Source organism: Phyllostomus discolor, chromosome 3 (assembly GCF_004126475.2).
Source record: "Phyllostomus discolor isolate MPI-MPIP mPhyDis1 chromosome 3, mPhyDis1.pri.v3, whole genome shotgun sequence".
NCBI classification, from domain to species: domain Eukaryota; kingdom Metazoa; phylum Chordata; class Mammalia; order Chiroptera; family Phyllostomidae; genus Phyllostomus; species Phyllostomus discolor.
In genome coordinates, this window is record NC_040905.2 from 117333275 (window position 1) to 117348503 (window position 15229).

Below are 15229 nucleotides of genomic sequence, written 5' to 3' on the forward strand. Positions count from 1 at the left end.
AATCAGTGTAAATATGCCATGTAAGAAACACGGAGGTAAAAATTGTCAGAAGAGTTAAGATGATTGTCTTTAAGAAGTGGGAGACCTGTGCTTGCTAAGGAAGCACGAACATTGGAACAATCCAGAGAAGATCAGCATGGCCGTGCGCAAGGATGACACGCAAATTCGTGGAGCTTCCATATTTTTATTTACAGTAGTGCTGGAAGCAACCTAAGTGCCCATCAGTAAATGAGTGGATCAATAAACTGTGGTGCATTTACACAATGGAATACTACACAGCAGAAAGAAAGAAGGAGCTCCTACTCTTTTCTACAGCGTGGATGGAACTGGAGAGCATTATGCTAAGCAAAATAAGTCAGGCAGTGAAAGACAAATACCATATGATGTCACCTTTAAGTGGAACCTAATCAATGAAACAAACAAGCAAGCAAAATAGAACCAGAGACATTGAAATAACAAACTGACAGTAGTCAGATGAGGGGAGAGGATCATGGGGGAAAATAATAAAAAGAAGTGGGAAACCCGTGTTTCTTGATTTTAAGCTATGGGCATGATTAACTTGAGTAAATATTAAAACTTCATTTACAAAAAGAAAGTGAGGTAACAATAAGAACAAAAGAAAGATGGGAGGTGGCAGAGCAGAGACAGAGGGCAACTCTCCTCCATCAGGAGGCTTTGATGTGCGGGCATCTAAGAAACAGACGAGGTGCCAGAGCCTGAGAGCTGGCAGGAAAATGAACGAGGGTGGCACAGTAGGGAGGCAAGGGAGTCTTGAAGAAACAAGGTCCTTTCAGATGCAGGGGAGGAGCTTGCCTCAAGGGAAGACACCAAACAGTGGACTAAGTGAGTGAGGATCGAGGTGGGTCTGTGCTTTACTGGTGGGAGGTGACGGGACTGCAGCTGATCCGTGCTTTCTCTGTTAGGAGGGAGCCGCAGTTTGGGGAGAGAGGAGAAGGTGGGAAAAGGTGATCCAACACCTTGCCATGCAGAGCTGGGTGCAGGGACGGCCAGCAGCATAGGCCCCCCGGGGGTGGTTAGATGTTCAGAATCTCGGGCCTCCCCAGTATCCCTGGGAGGTTCACAGGCAAATAACAGTGTGACAAGCACTGCTCAAAGAGAATGGGGGAGGCAACGAGCAGGCAGGCATAGTGGGGTTTCAAGGCAGCAGCGAGTGCCCCGTGGAGACCGTGCATCAGAGGGGAGACTGCAAGCCTGGTGTGGGACACTCCCAGCAGTGTTGGCCCACTCAGTGTGAGCAGCGAGCAGGCAGCGGCTGGCAGCTTGCCAGGCAGGCACTTGTAGGCAGCAATGAGAGGGGTTTTCCAGGGAGTGGCTCTGGTGATGGTGGGCAGAGCCCAGGTGGCTTGATGTGGATGGTAGTGACAGAAGGGGGCTGAGGAGCTGCAAGAAAGCAGTGTGGTCCTGAGTGGTATGGCTGGGTTGGCTGGGTGCAGCCTCGCAAAGCAAAAGATTGCCGGTTCAATTCCCAGTCAGGGCACATGCCTGGATTGTAGTCCCGGTCCCCCAACTGATTGATGTTTTTCTCCCACATTGGTGTTTCTCCCCCTCTCTTTCTTCCTCCCTTCCCCTCTCTGTGAAAATAAATAAACAAAATCTTTTTTAAGAAAGAAAGTGATAGGGCTGTGGATCGGTGGTCTCTATGAAGTCAAAGGGCTGTTGCAGCGTGTGGGTACCAGTGCAAGTGATGAAGAGAATGGGACCTTCGAGGAGGCCACCAAAGTGCAGCTCTAGGAGGGGTGAGGGGGTGAGGTAGTCACGCCGCCTGGGCGGAAGCCTGGGAGCAGAGGTCAGGGAACTGAGAGGCCTGTGGCAGGCTGCTGGAGATCAACTCTGCCCTCCCCAGAGGCGTGTGGCCTGGGCATCCGGATTTTTAAGCTACATTATGATGTGCAGCAGAGTTTGAGAACCACGGTTGGAGACAGAGAACCAGGCTCCAACAGAGAGAGACAAACAGGGGCGCAACACGAAGTTACTTAGGGGGTGGCATAGCCAGCGGGACCTGACTAGAAGACGTGGTCTTCAGTGGAGCAGCTGGGTAAGAGCTGCATGTCCGTGTGTCCGGGGTTGGAGGTGAGCAAATGAGGATGTTGTGGTCTTTCCCTGTTCATTAGAGAGTAAACGGGGTGGGAGGGAGAGAGACAGACCCAGACTTAGAAGACAGACCCCTTCGCTGAGCAGGACCATCGTGCGTCCTGCACCGAGATGCAGTGTCCACTAGAGGGAGTGCTGCGCACACAGATGCGGGACTCGCGCCAGCAAGGGGTGCGTGGTGCGCGGCTCAAGACTTTTTCTGACAGCTTTTGTGTTCCAAGTTCAGATTTTGCAGCCACATTCCCTGGGTTTAACTCCAGGCCCCACTATTTCCAAGGTCCTGTGACCTTGGCCAGGTTACCCCACCACTCTGCGACCCAGTTTCATCCGCGGTGAAATGGACCCAGGGATAACTCCCGTCTTTCTGAGGTGCTTGGGAGGATGAACCGAGGACAGCCTGTGAGCCACACTGGGCGACCGCGTAGAGGGTCCCTGGCGGTAGAGCAGACTGTGCCACCGCCTCTACCTCCCTCTGCTTCCCCCGCAGCCCCTCAGCCCAGCCCTGCCCAGGCAGATCCAAAGTAAGAAATGGAAGTCAACTTTCTTGGTTAGGGGAAAGCAGAGGCTGGGATGGTCTCCAAGCCTGGCTTCCTGTTCAGTCTTGCTATGGCTCTTGTCTTGTAGCAAAACTCACCTGTGGCTCATACCTGGCTGTGGCCTCACCCTCTTGGCTCCAGGTCTTCCCCCTCTTGCAGGGGACCAAGGGACCAGCAGCTGCCCTCACCTGGCAACCGTGGAGCAATGCCACTGCCTGGGGCCCTGGGGCTCAGAAGGGGTGCTTCTTCCCAGCCATTCTCCTGACTGCCCCACCCCCGCTGCCCCACCTTGCCCTGCCTCCTGCCAGAGTATCAAGGGCTGACCTATCAGGCCACACCCAGTGGTGTCTCCATTCCCAGGTTTGCAGATGCCTCCACCACCACCACCCCACTCCCCTCGAGGTTGTGGGCCTTTGCCTCCAGGAGCAGCTCCTCTGTCCTATCCTTGATCTCACAGAGGGTATAGGCAGCTCTGACTTTTAAAAAATGATTTGCCAGTATTTAAAAAGTCAGGACCTTACATCCTAAGATCCAGATTTCAAATTTCTCTTGAAACACTGGAAGCTCTGAGCACCTGAGGCCACACTCCCACATGACAACAGGGAGGGCCACCGGGAAGGAAAGTCCCCATTCAGATGGCCAGGGCTCTCCTATTCACCACGGTCCCTGCCCAGGCCATGCCCCCTATACACAGTCCTTCCCTCGCCTGTGAGGAGCTCGGTCTACAAGCCTGTGAAGGGAGAACGGCAAGACCTGTGCCTGAGAGGCCTCATGGAAACATCTCCACATTGCAGCTGCTGGCCCACGGCAGGCAGAAATGCAAAGATGGGAGTGGGGGCACCCCAGAAACTAGAGCAGACCCTCAGGGGCAAGGGATCCTGGGGATCAGAGAGCTGCTTGTTGTCCTCAGTGATTCATAGAATTTTGTGATCCAGGTACCCCGGGCAACCTACACACACACACACACACACACACACACACCACCCCCACTGTCCACTCTGTCAGCAGATCCTGCCACTTCTCATCTGCCCTACTCCTGCTGCAGGTTGCTATCTTCTCTCACCTGGCTGGGTGCAGGAGCCTCCTCACTTCCACCCTTGCCCTTCACAGTCTCTCTTCCCCACAGCAGTCAGAGGAAGCCTATTAAAATATAAGACATGCTTCATTCTTCCTCTGCTCAAAACCCTCCAGTGACTCCCACCTGAGTCAAGTCAAAGCCAAAGCCTTCTGGTGGTCCTGAGTAAACTATCCCCATCACCTCTCGTCTCCTCCCAGGCTCCATCAGCCTTCTCATTGTCCCTAAGCATCTCAAGCACACTCCAGCCTCAGGGCCTTTGCACTGGCTGTTGCCTCTGGTTGGTTTGTTATACCAGCCCTCCACCCTACGTCCGCATGACTCTCACCTCCTTCAAGTTTCTACTCAAAGGTAACCTTCTCTGTGAGGGCTTCCCTGAGTGCTTTGTCCCCTCCTTGTTCTATTTCTCTCCCTCACACAAATTCCTTGAAGTGTAATGGTTCACATATGTGCCCTGCTTGTTTTCTCTCTTCACCTGCAAGGATGAGGGCAGAGGTTCTTCTGTTTTGTCCATTGCAAACAGTGCCTAGCACACCTGATAACTCCTTGGTAACTGAATGAATAAACATGTAAAAGGAGGGCAATAACAGCACCAAGCAAGCAGCGATGCAGTGCCCTGACGTGCCTGTGAGTCAGATTGTGGGAGCCACCCAGGGTGGGACCGGAGCCACCACACAGGGCTGTGGACTCGGCCTTCTGTGCCCTGTGGTTGGCACCTTGCAGTTCCTTATTGTTTCATCTTTAAATGTGTGAGTGACATCTGACAGGACAACAGAACGTGTACCCGGAGCAATCCTGTCCCCTGTGCCCTGGGTGGGTTCCCGGCGCTTGCTCCCCACCCCTCCCAGCCACCACTGCCATCCTTCACCCTGCAGGGGCCTGGGTGTGGGGTGGTTCAGTGCCAGGTGTGCAGGAGGGTGGCCCCGGGCACCTGCGAGGGTATGCATTGGCCCCACATTTATCCTTGTGGCCCAAGGAAGCAGGACATTAAAAGCAAATAAGAACACCACGGCAGGTTGAGAGAGAGACCTGGGTGGAAAGAAAAGTTTTTCTCTGCTTTCTGAACAGGAGCCCCCACCTTGACATCAACTACTCACACCTCACACATGTTAAGTGCTTCCTCCGTGGGAACTGCTGTTACTCAGGACCCTGCACGTAGACAGAAACAGGGCCCAAACGGGAGAGGGCCTGATGGGGACTGGCCCAGGCCGGGGAGAGACATTCCCACCGTCCCGTGGCCCGCTCCTGCTTGCAGGGTCTGCATGTGAGCCGCAGGCCAGGCTGAGCGCCAGCCCCTTCTGCCCTGGCCTCAGTTGTCTCCTCTGTGAGCCGGGGCCAGAGCCCCACAGGCCTCCTGTCCGGCCGAGACAGTGGACATGCACGTGACTTGTGGACTGAATCAAGGGGAGAAGGGTAGGTGGTGGTCGTGGTTCCTCTGAAGGGAACCCGGGTCAGGGCTCAAAGCCTGCCCCCACTAAAGTGTTCAAAGAGGGCCTAGCTTTCAGCCTTGAGGGATGGGTGGCAGGAGACCAGGCCTCCACGGTGACTTCAGGCCCAGGTATCAGTGGCATTCGTGGCCCTAATGAGGCCTTCAGTCCCTGCTGGTGGCTCCAGGCCAGACCCTGAGGGTGGATGCGGACCCTGATGGTCACTGCAGGTCTTGGTAGTGGCCTCAGTAGCCTCCAACCCAACAGTGTCTGTGACCCTGGTGACACCTGGAGGCACCAGGCCTCTTGGCCCCACCGTCCATCCTGCCTAAGCCCCCATCTCTCCCCAGCCTAGAATTTCAGCCATTCTCCAGGATCCACTTAATTAGCCAAGCTCATTAACTCCCACAGGCTTCTCCTCCCCACCTAATTAACTGATTTAATTAGGGCTTACAGGCCCGGCTCCACCCAGCCCCCTCTGCTCCTATCCCTGCCCCTCCCTCCAGGCCCCCCGGCTTAGATGAACCTCCAGCGGGTGGGCGGGAATGAGTGAGGCCTCCCCCGTGCATGCGCCCCCACCCCAGGCCCAGGGCACCAGGACAGCACCCTGCTGGTGGCCCACAGGCAGGAGGGAGAGTAAACTGGGACAGTGAGGCGGGTGGGGAGAGGAGTGGAAGTGCATAAAATGCAATCGGGGGAGGAGGGGGTGGCTTAGCATGGACGAGCTGAGCATCGGGCGGCTGGGTAGAGGCCTGGATTCCAGAGCGCATCTGGGTTCGAATCCCAGATGATGTGTGGACTGCCGCAAAGTCCTCATCTGTGTGTGTGTCAGATACATGACAATCACACTGACACCTCGGTGTCACTGTGAGGTTTCAATGAGTTGATACGTGTAAAATGCTCAGAGCCCAGCCTGGCACATGTCTGTGCTTGTCACCTAAGTGGGTGGGGATGAACAGAGGCTCCCTGAGGGTGCGAGGCTGGAGAGGAAACCCAGAGGGTGCTGTTCCAGGAGTCGGGGGACCCCCAGGCAGGCTCTGGGGTGCCAGGACAAGGCCCAGGAACTGACTGGAGGCTCTGACTGGGAGGGACCCCTGGCCCGGCAGAGGGCAGAGGGGTAAATAGCAAGGAGGGCCCACCCCAGGGCGTCCCATTTCCACTCCGGGGGTGGAGGAGACTGGTCTTGTTAGTTCAGGGCCTCTATGCCTTGTGCTTCCATTTCTCCATCTGAGGGAAGGCCTAGCCTTGTGGAAATACCTGGCATTCCCCGGCTGCCTAATTAATGTCTAGAGACTCGTCCCTGAAAAAGGAGAGGATGTGAAAAGCGTTTGGAGGGAGATGCTCAGCTGCCCTTCACCTCTCTGGGACCAAAGCAAAGAAAGTGGGCTGTGTGGGCAGCAGGCAGGCTGCAGGTCACATGCAAAGCAAGGCTTCCCGGAGGCGGAGTTGAGGACAAGGTTTGGAAGCAGGAACAGTGTGTGTGCGCTGCTGGGCAGGCTCCAGGGCCGAGGCAGACCATCAGCACCTGCATGTGAGTGGGAAGAGGAGACCTGTGGCCCCCAACACTGGAGTGGACCCTTTCCTCTTTAGCTCAGAATTTTACATGTATTGGTATGATCAGCATAGCATCTCCCGCCATGAGATTGGAAGCTCCTGAAGGCAAAGTTTGTCCACTTAGCCTACCCTTTTGTCCTGATGTCCTCATACAGTCGGTCGGTGCCCACTAACAAGTGGAATGCATGAATGAATGAATGAATGCATGCATGCATGTATGCATTGGCCTGAAGGTTCCATGCATCCAGAGGTTCCTGAAGCTTAGAGAAAAAGGGGCCCCATATAGCAGCCCAGGCACCAACGCTCTATGCTCAGCTATGAGCTCCTCAGCCCCTTGGATGGCCCCAAGAACAACTACCGGTAGGGGGCAGCGCTGGTCTCAGAGGATGCAAGAACTCCTGGGCAGGCTGAGCTCCCTCTGAGAATCCCCTTGCACACACTGGGATTCAAGGAAATAGTGATTATGGGGGACAGAGGGGAAGAATCTTTGATTTACCTGTGCATTTTCAAACACGTTAAGAAACCCATATTTGTACTTGGTGTAAAGGTGTGTAGGGTCATCACTGACAGGGACCCAAGTCCAACTGACATAAGCACAAAATGGACTCTTGCATTACATACCCGGAAAGCCCAGAGTCTTCAGGCAAGGCTAGATCCAGGGGCTCAGATGACGGCATGAGGATTTGGACTTCCTCCATCTCTTGGCTCTGTGGGCTGCTGTGTTGGCTTCATCCTCCGGGAGGCTCTGCCTGGTGGTAGCAACTCCAGGCTTCATCCCACCCTCTGTCAGTGCAATGGAAAGAGAGTTCTATCTGGTTGGCTTGGCTTGGCTTGGGGCTCAGACCCATCTCAGAAACCATCATGGTGGCCAGGGGGCTGGTCTTCGATGATTGGTAGGGGCTGAGTCACAAGGCCAACCTTGGGGTAGAATAGGTAACCCCTGCCATCAGAACCCTTAGTGAATAAGGAAGGATATGTCAAGGAATGTGGGTCCCCTAAGGAAAAGTGGGGTTCTGTTGCTAAAAGATGGGAATAATTTAATGCTGGATAGCAGAGTTCTACTCCACTTGGAATAGGTCTGCATCAGGCCAGACCCAGGGCCCTCCTCTCGGGGCTAGTCATTTGTGGCAGACTCTGTTTCCCGCCCATAGCGCCCTGGACCCCTCCCCACTCCCATCTGGCAGCATCCTCATCCTCCCACCTCTCCACCCCCCCCCCCCCAGGGCCTTCTCTGCTCCAGCCTGCTCCGCCCACATCCACAGCACTGCCCTCCCCCAGCAGCTCCCACCACGGACTGACGGAAGCCGGGGTATAGTACACGTTCTGTGCACGTCAATGCGTGTTCTACATTGTCTCTGAAAGCTCCCCAGTGGGGCTCACCGCTAGTTGCTTGCAGTGGTAACTTGCTTGGTAACACACCCCTGGTCGCCTATCTCTCTTCTCCTCTCCGCTACCTGGGATCACCTGCCAAATAAACCACTTGCTCTCAGAGCTGCTTGTACAGGGTCTGTTTCTGGGAAGCCCAAACTAGGACATCTCTAAAGCCAGCCCCCCAGGGGTGTGTACCAGACAGCACTTGTTTCCTTCCAAACGCCTATAGTCCTGGAGGCAGCTTTGGTGACACCTCTCCAGGGAAGGAGCTGAGACTGCACCTGCTCTGGGTAGCCCTGCCTCTGTTCTGACGATCCCACAGGACATGTGCCCACTCCCCAGAAATAAACATAGTGGGGAGGGTGGAGACCTATCCTACCCTGGCCACAACTCCGTGGCCACACTTGTGTTTTGACATGAGAGGTTCAACTTCCCAGAGAAACAGCCGCAACCAGTCCTAAGCGGCACCGGCATTCAGAGGCACCGTGAGCAACGGGTGTGGATGGCAAGGAGCAGGCTGCCCCAGGGACTTCCCACTCCCACACTTCTCAGAGTGAGACTGAGGTCATGTTAGGTGGTTCTTGGACTTGGCTTTAGAAAACAAAATCACATAGTGAAAAAGTTATTTGGAATTTGTTTTTTCCTCTTTTTATTTTTTTCAAAATCCCATGTAAAAACACTTCCACTGAATAGGCTTTATTTGGAAAAAAATGTAAAAGAGGCCCTAGTCAGGTAGCTCAGTGTGCTGGAGCATTGTCCCTAGTACACTAAGGTTGCGGGTTCGATCCCCAGTCGGGGGATCAACTGATGACTGCATAAATCAGTGAAACAATAAACCAGTGCTTCTCTCTCTCTTTCTCTCTTTCTCCTCCCCTTCCTCCCTTCCTCTCTCTCTCTCTCTCTCTCTCTCTCTCTAAAATCAATAAATTTTAAAAAATCTATTTTATAAACGTGAAAGAAAATACAGAAAAAAACAAAAACCTATGCAGATCCGCAGCTAGAATCAATGTTAATATTTATCATACTAGTGTCAGATCTTTTTAATAAAAGAAAAGAAACGAGATGACAGATAAAGATGACTCCCCATTATTCGCCCCGCTCGAGGCCCGTTTCCTGGATTTCATTCCCGGGACAATGACTCCCGTCCTCGTGGCGATATTCTTCTCACAGCAGTTGGCAGGCCCCCAGCAGCCGGGGACAGGATTCCCTTCAAAGCGGCTCCAAGTAAACTCAGCAGCCCTGCAATATCACAAAGAAGGATGTTCCTCCCTCTGCATACTGCCCCACACTGCACTTGCCGTCATCAGTGGCATCCTGCTGGCCGTGGCCACACTTGTGTTTTGACATGAGAGGTGGGGAGCTCGTCTGAACTCTTGCTGGAGCACTGCGTTTCTCACTTCAGAATAAACTCTCCAAAATGGTACTGAGAGGTTCAAAGCCCTGTCGCCTCCCACTGCTGTGCATCCTGGGCTGCCTGCTGTCTTCTCTGTGATCCTCCCCAGGTTCTGGTGGAACTCTTGGTTTTCCTTCTCAGCAATGACTTGACCTGTGTCTCCCAGTGGCCTCAGAAACTCCTGCCCCTGGCTGTCAGCAGCTTTGCCCAAAATGTCCTCATCTTCAGCTTCCTAAACCTGATCAGTTCTCTGAGCTACTCAGTCACCAATGTCACCAGGGTCCCTGATCATGCTGCATGTGCCAATCACCAGCAGCAATGTCCCGGGCATGACAGTGGCCATCAGGGGAAGGGGTACTTCCTATACAACAAGCGAGGAACACCTTCTCTCCATCGTGACTGGGACAGGAGCAATAAGGGGCATCAGAGGACATAAAGCACACTGGAGAAACCCCCGGACAGCATTATTTTCCCCCGCATGGAAACTATCAATTGGGCCACAACGAGGTCTTAGCAGAGTGCTTTCAGTACAGCTATGGAGCTACCCAGACCCGTACAGCGTGAAAGGTTATGGTGCACAGGTTCTGGAGGACAGAGACTCTATTGCACGCCTTCCCCATGCCCCTCCCCAAGTAGCAGAAACTCTGACACATCAGTAAATATAAAACTCAGCCAAAGGGAAGGTGCTTAAGGATCTGAAGTCCTGGGTTGCGGTCTCACATGCTTCCTTGCACAGGGAGCTGCAGCTGACTGCTAGGAGCACCGGAGAGGTGTGGGCTCAGGACAGGGGAAATCGGAGTGGGGATCGCTGTTTTCTGATGTTTCTTCTGTGTCGCTGTGGCAGTTGTAGCCAAGTTTTATCTCTGTGTTCTGCTATCTAAGTTATCATCATCAGGACCCTCTCTGGAAAGGCAGCACTGCTGTGAATACAAAACTTTGAGCTGGCAAGACTGGATTATCCCTGGGGGTTAAGGGGAAAGACTATAGCATACAGACAGCTGCTTTAGCTCCTCTCTTCAGATATGTTGTGTTGGTTCAGTCCTCTGAGAAGTGGGCCAAGATGGGGAGAGAAACAGACCAGCAATTTATTAGGGAAAATGCTGGGCCGGGGAGGGTGGGCAGGAACAGGGAAGGAGCCAGAGGAGGCTGGGAGAATGATCAGACTTCAGTAATCCCAATGTTTGGGACAGGTAGCATAGGAGGCGTCTTAGACTGCAGTGCAATGTTAAGGAAGTTTCAGTGAAGCCAGTGGGAGTCCTTGATCCCAAGCTGCCCATCAGAGAGGGCCCTGTGTCTCCAGGGAGGCTCTGCTGTGCTGTCAGTTGCTGGCATTGGCTAGAAGGAAGCAAAGCAGAGCCTCCTCCATGAACCCTAGAGAGACTCCGCCGCCGCCGCCCTCAGAATCACCACCTCTGCAGTCAAAGATCAGGGTGGCACATTTTCACGGCCTCTATATCCCACCCCTCATGCCACACAGATTCTTCATGGATGCTCTGAGCCTCTCTTTCTAAGGGAAAGTTTCAAGAGGGTGATTCATGGTACAAACTACAGCTCCCTCCTCTTGTTGCACTTGACCTTGGGGCCATAACTGGTAGCCATCCTTTCCCCTTTCCCCTATCCATTCTTAATCATGCACACTCTCAACTGTCACCTAGACAGATCTTGGTGGGTCACCTGGTGGTGCGACCCAACCCTTCTGTCCCGAGGGGTATAAACCCTTGGTTATCATAACCAGTGGGTCACTGGACTCCACATTCCAAAATTCCTCCCTGCTCCCACTTTGTAAAAGCATCCATGCCTTCTTCTAGTAACTGATCAAGGTATTTGTAGTAATTCAGTAACTTAGGGTCATTTACTGCAGGTCTACTAACTTCTAGCAAATGAGGACCAATTACTACAGCCAGAACAGTGACTCTGAGCTGCTTTGCTTGCCTGCTCATCCCAGAACACACGGAGTCCACAGTGTCCTGGCAGCAGCCCTAGCTTAAATTTTAATGGGACTCTTGCTGTGTCCCTGGTAAGAGTGTGTCCCCTTTGGGTACCAGGACTTCCCACCCTGAAGAGCTCGGGGTGGGGGTCTTGATTACCACAGGCATTTTGGCAAACCTTTACTGATCACATTGGTGGTAATCAAATCCCCTGTTGAGGAATCTGGGAAGATGTCTACAGAAGGTGGCCTTGAACCACAGCTGGGAGCATTTCAAGGCCCGATTCTACCTCTGCCCCTCCCTTGGCCTCAGTTTCCTCCCATAAAAAGAGGAAATTGCTCTCTGAATTCTAATATTTTGGGATTCAGTTGTTAGGCACAAAAAAAATTCTCTTCCCTCTTCCCTCTCTCCCTAGCCTCTCTCTATTGCTGGCCCAATAGCTCACACTGCTCCATTACTTTGTTTGGGGCAACAGGGCCTTATCTGAAGAGGATTAGAACAAAGTCAGGATGAAACCTGAAACTTGGGAACATCAGTGGGCTAGGGAGGGGTGAGAGAGGAAAGGGAGATAGAGAGGAGGTATCTTGGAGGATAGCTTGTCTGAGGAACAAAGAAGAGGGGTGAGATGTTCTAGATAGGAAGCAAAGGAAATAAGGCACAGAGGTATGAGAAAGCAGATGTCCTAGGAACGCTGGGCTGAGGCCAAGGCTGAATGGAGAAGAGGCGGCCTCAATAAGGAACCCCAAAGGCTAAGGGCTTTGACCACCAGGAGAAGGTGGTTAAATTTTTACCCTAGAAGTAACTCAGAATAATTGGCAATTTTACACAGAGGAGCAATCCAAACTACTTTGTATTTTACAGAGTTGATGGGCACATGGGAGTTGGATGCTAGGGAAAGGAAAAAAGTCTAAGTAGAGACAGGAGGGAGACAAGTTAGGAACTAAGGCAATGTTCTCACCAGCAGAGATTTCATACTGATGGCCCATGGGCCATATTTGGTCCCGAAGAATGTTTCATTTGGCCCATTCAGTATTTCTGAATTTTGGGAATTTGTTTTCATCATTTAAGGGTACAGGATGTTTTGTTAGAATATGGGTTCCCTGCTTCTGCTGAAAGACTGTATGTCCACAAAGGGCCCACTATGCCCCAGTTTGCTTCGTCTCCACCACTCCCCATCACCTTGCACCTGGCCCCAGTCAGTAATTTATGTGAACTATAGGTACTTGAGTGTGCAATCCCTGGCTCTAAAACTACTAAAAACAGTCACTGCAGTTGGGGAGAGTGTGCTGGGGTGGGGGTGGGGATGGGGGGGAGTCTGAACAAATAGTTGGAAGAAATAGGGAAGGTGCAGGGTGTGTTAGGGACTTTCTTTTTAGGGAGACAGTGTGGCCAAGGTGCATGGATGAGGCTAAGAAAGAGACAGAATAGGGCCTGAGGGTATGAGCTGTCCTATCTCATCTCCATCCTGATCCACTGACTTCCTTCCAAGCCACCAATTTTCAGTTACCAAACCCACAATGCTCCTCACTCCTGAGTGGTGTCTTTGTACATGCTGCTCCCTCTGCCTGGAATCCCCTTTCCTCCCTTTTACCTGGTGAGCACTGTGCATTCCATGACTAGTCACTGCCATTCACAACCGGGGTCAAGAACACACCTTGGGCTGGCCATGACCCCCAAGGCCCCAGTTTACGGCCTCTTCTCTGGGTAGGCTGTTCTCTGGGGTCTTGCTCAAAATGGAATGGATGGATGAATGTGTGAATGAATGGATGACTGACCGATGGGTAAATGAATGTGTATCCTATTGCAGAGCTCGGATGTTTCCCTCCTTGAAACAGACACAGGCTCCACCCCACAAGAATAGACTGGGACAGTCTGGGGCAGTCTGATGCCGCAGGGGCCAGGAGGATGGACCAGGTGACCCTCTCAGACTCCCTCGAGTCCTCTCTAACCTCGTTCTCGCCCCCTCGTGGGCTGTGACCTAGAAAGACTGGGAGTGGGGGGAGGATAGAAAGGAAGCACGACGGCGCTAGGACCCAGCAAGGCCGGAAAGCGGGGTTGGGGCGCCGCGAGCCGCTCCCTCTCCGTGGGGAAAAACTACGCTCCGCGGCGCGCGGCGGGACAGCGCGGCGGGAGGGAGAGCGCGCGCTTGGGCTAGTGCGCGTGCGCAAGGGCGCGCGCCAAGCGGGGCGGACAAAGGGGCGGGCGGCGGCGGCGCGCAACCCGGAGGGTGGAGCCCCGGGCCAAGCAGGCAGGTGCGCGCGGGTTGGAGGGTGGAGCCGCGATGCCGCGATGGAGCGCAGCCCGGGCGGGCACCGGGACCCGGGCCGGAGCACCAGGCGGAGCGCGATCCGGAGCCGCAGCCAGAGCCCGGGCCAGGCCGGGGTCCGGGACTGCAGGGCCGGGTTGCTCGTAGCGGCGGCGACGGAGCCCCCCAGCGGCTGAGGGGCTTCCTTCCAGCCCCTTTGCGGGTGGCCGGGACTCAGCAAACCCCCGCAACGGGGAGCGTGGGGATCCCCCCACCACATCCAGAACCCAGACAACCCCAAGAAAGCGGGGTGGGGGGAGCCTCCAGATCTAACACAGAACGACTTCCCAGCCGGCGAAGGCGAAGACTTTCTCGGTATTGAGAAGACTCCCCTTCTTCAATCCGGGCGACCCCCAAGACCTAGAACACAGTGACCCCCCTCTCCGGGATTGCGGCACCCCCTCTCAAGATTCTGGGCAATACAACTCTACACCTCAAGACAAGAAGACCCAGTCGGAACGCCCCTAGATCAGAGTCCTAGACGCCCCCGCCCCCAATTCCGGCACACAGAAACCCCAAATCTAGGGACCCGAGGACAGCAAGAGCTATCCCTTACCAGCAAGAGGCCTCGGGGCATCGCTCCCCCCCCCCCCCCCCACACACACACACACACACTCAAAGATTCAGGACCTGGGCGACTGAGTCCCTCACGGCGCCCTTCGCATCCCAGCCAATGGTTGTGGCGCCCTGAGCCCCTCGGGCCGGGCTGACGAAAACCGAGACGGCGCCCAGGCCCCCTGCCGCGGCGTCCCCGCGGCCCCAGCCCAGGTAAGCCGGGCCCAGGTGAGGAGCAGCAGGTGAGTGGCCACCGAGGCCCCTAGACCTGCAGGTGGGGAAGGAAGTATTGGGTGCGCACTGCCCCCCTCCCCAGCGTCGCCATGGATCCAAGGCTGAAGGACGTCTCTTTGTGTCTCGCTGGGAGGAGCCGCCCCCTCCTCCCTTCCCCCACTCCACACCCTAGCCCTGGGGTTCGGGGCTCAGGCCCCAACGGGGAGTGGTGGCAGAGCACCTTGTGCCACGGAGAGGGGAGAAGATGGTAGAGTACCCCCCCCCCCCAAAAAAAAACTGCGAGCCTGGAGCTGTTGGATCCTTGGTCTTTGGAGTATATGTACCCCTCCCCCGGAGCCCAGGCTGAGTTCTCAAGTGAAATCCATCCAGGGAGAAGACTTGGGGGTGTCCACAGGTGAGGGGACCCATAGTGTGTAGCCCTAGGGTGATGGGTGAGGCTTTGGGTGTGTGTCTTTGTCTGTGAGAGGGCAGGGAATGGGTGTTTGAGAGAATGATGGGAATCCCTTATTTTCTCTGGGACTCCCCTGCCCCCTACCCAGGCCACACTGGGAGTCTTCACCTAGAACACTTAGTGCTCCCTGCAGGACAGGGAGGAGGCAGGCCCTTTCCAAAGTGAGGCACCGGTTGCTGGGAGGGGGAGGCAGTCTGGATGAAGAAGCCATTTCAGGTCAGGCACTTTTCTGTCCCCAGGGGCAGCAAACCCAAGGCCTTCCTTTCTTTTCCTTACCTCCAAAACACT

The 15229-nt window shown here is 54.4% G+C and overlaps 1 protein-coding gene and 1 non-coding gene across 3 annotated transcripts in view; both read left to right on the top strand.

Annotated features, from left to right (window-relative positions):
* Positions 1 to 15229, top strand: part of SBK1 (SH3 domain binding kinase 1) — a 49274-nt gene that overhangs the window by 15495 nt on the left and 18550 nt on the right. The window contains exon 1 of one of the 2 annotated variants that reach the window (XM_028524125.2): positions 13593 to 14469. The exons of the other annotated variant lie outside the window; for it this stretch is intronic. The gene's annotated coding sequence lies outside the window, so the exon portion shown is untranslated. Of the gene's footprint in view, positions 1 to 13592; positions 14470 to 15229 lie in introns of those variants that run through there. 2 annotated transcript variants of the gene reach the window in all.
* On the top strand, positions 85 to 186 carry LOC114514016. The gene has a single exon (XR_003685896.1). It is a non-coding gene; the product is annotated as a U6 spliceosomal RNA (small nuclear RNA).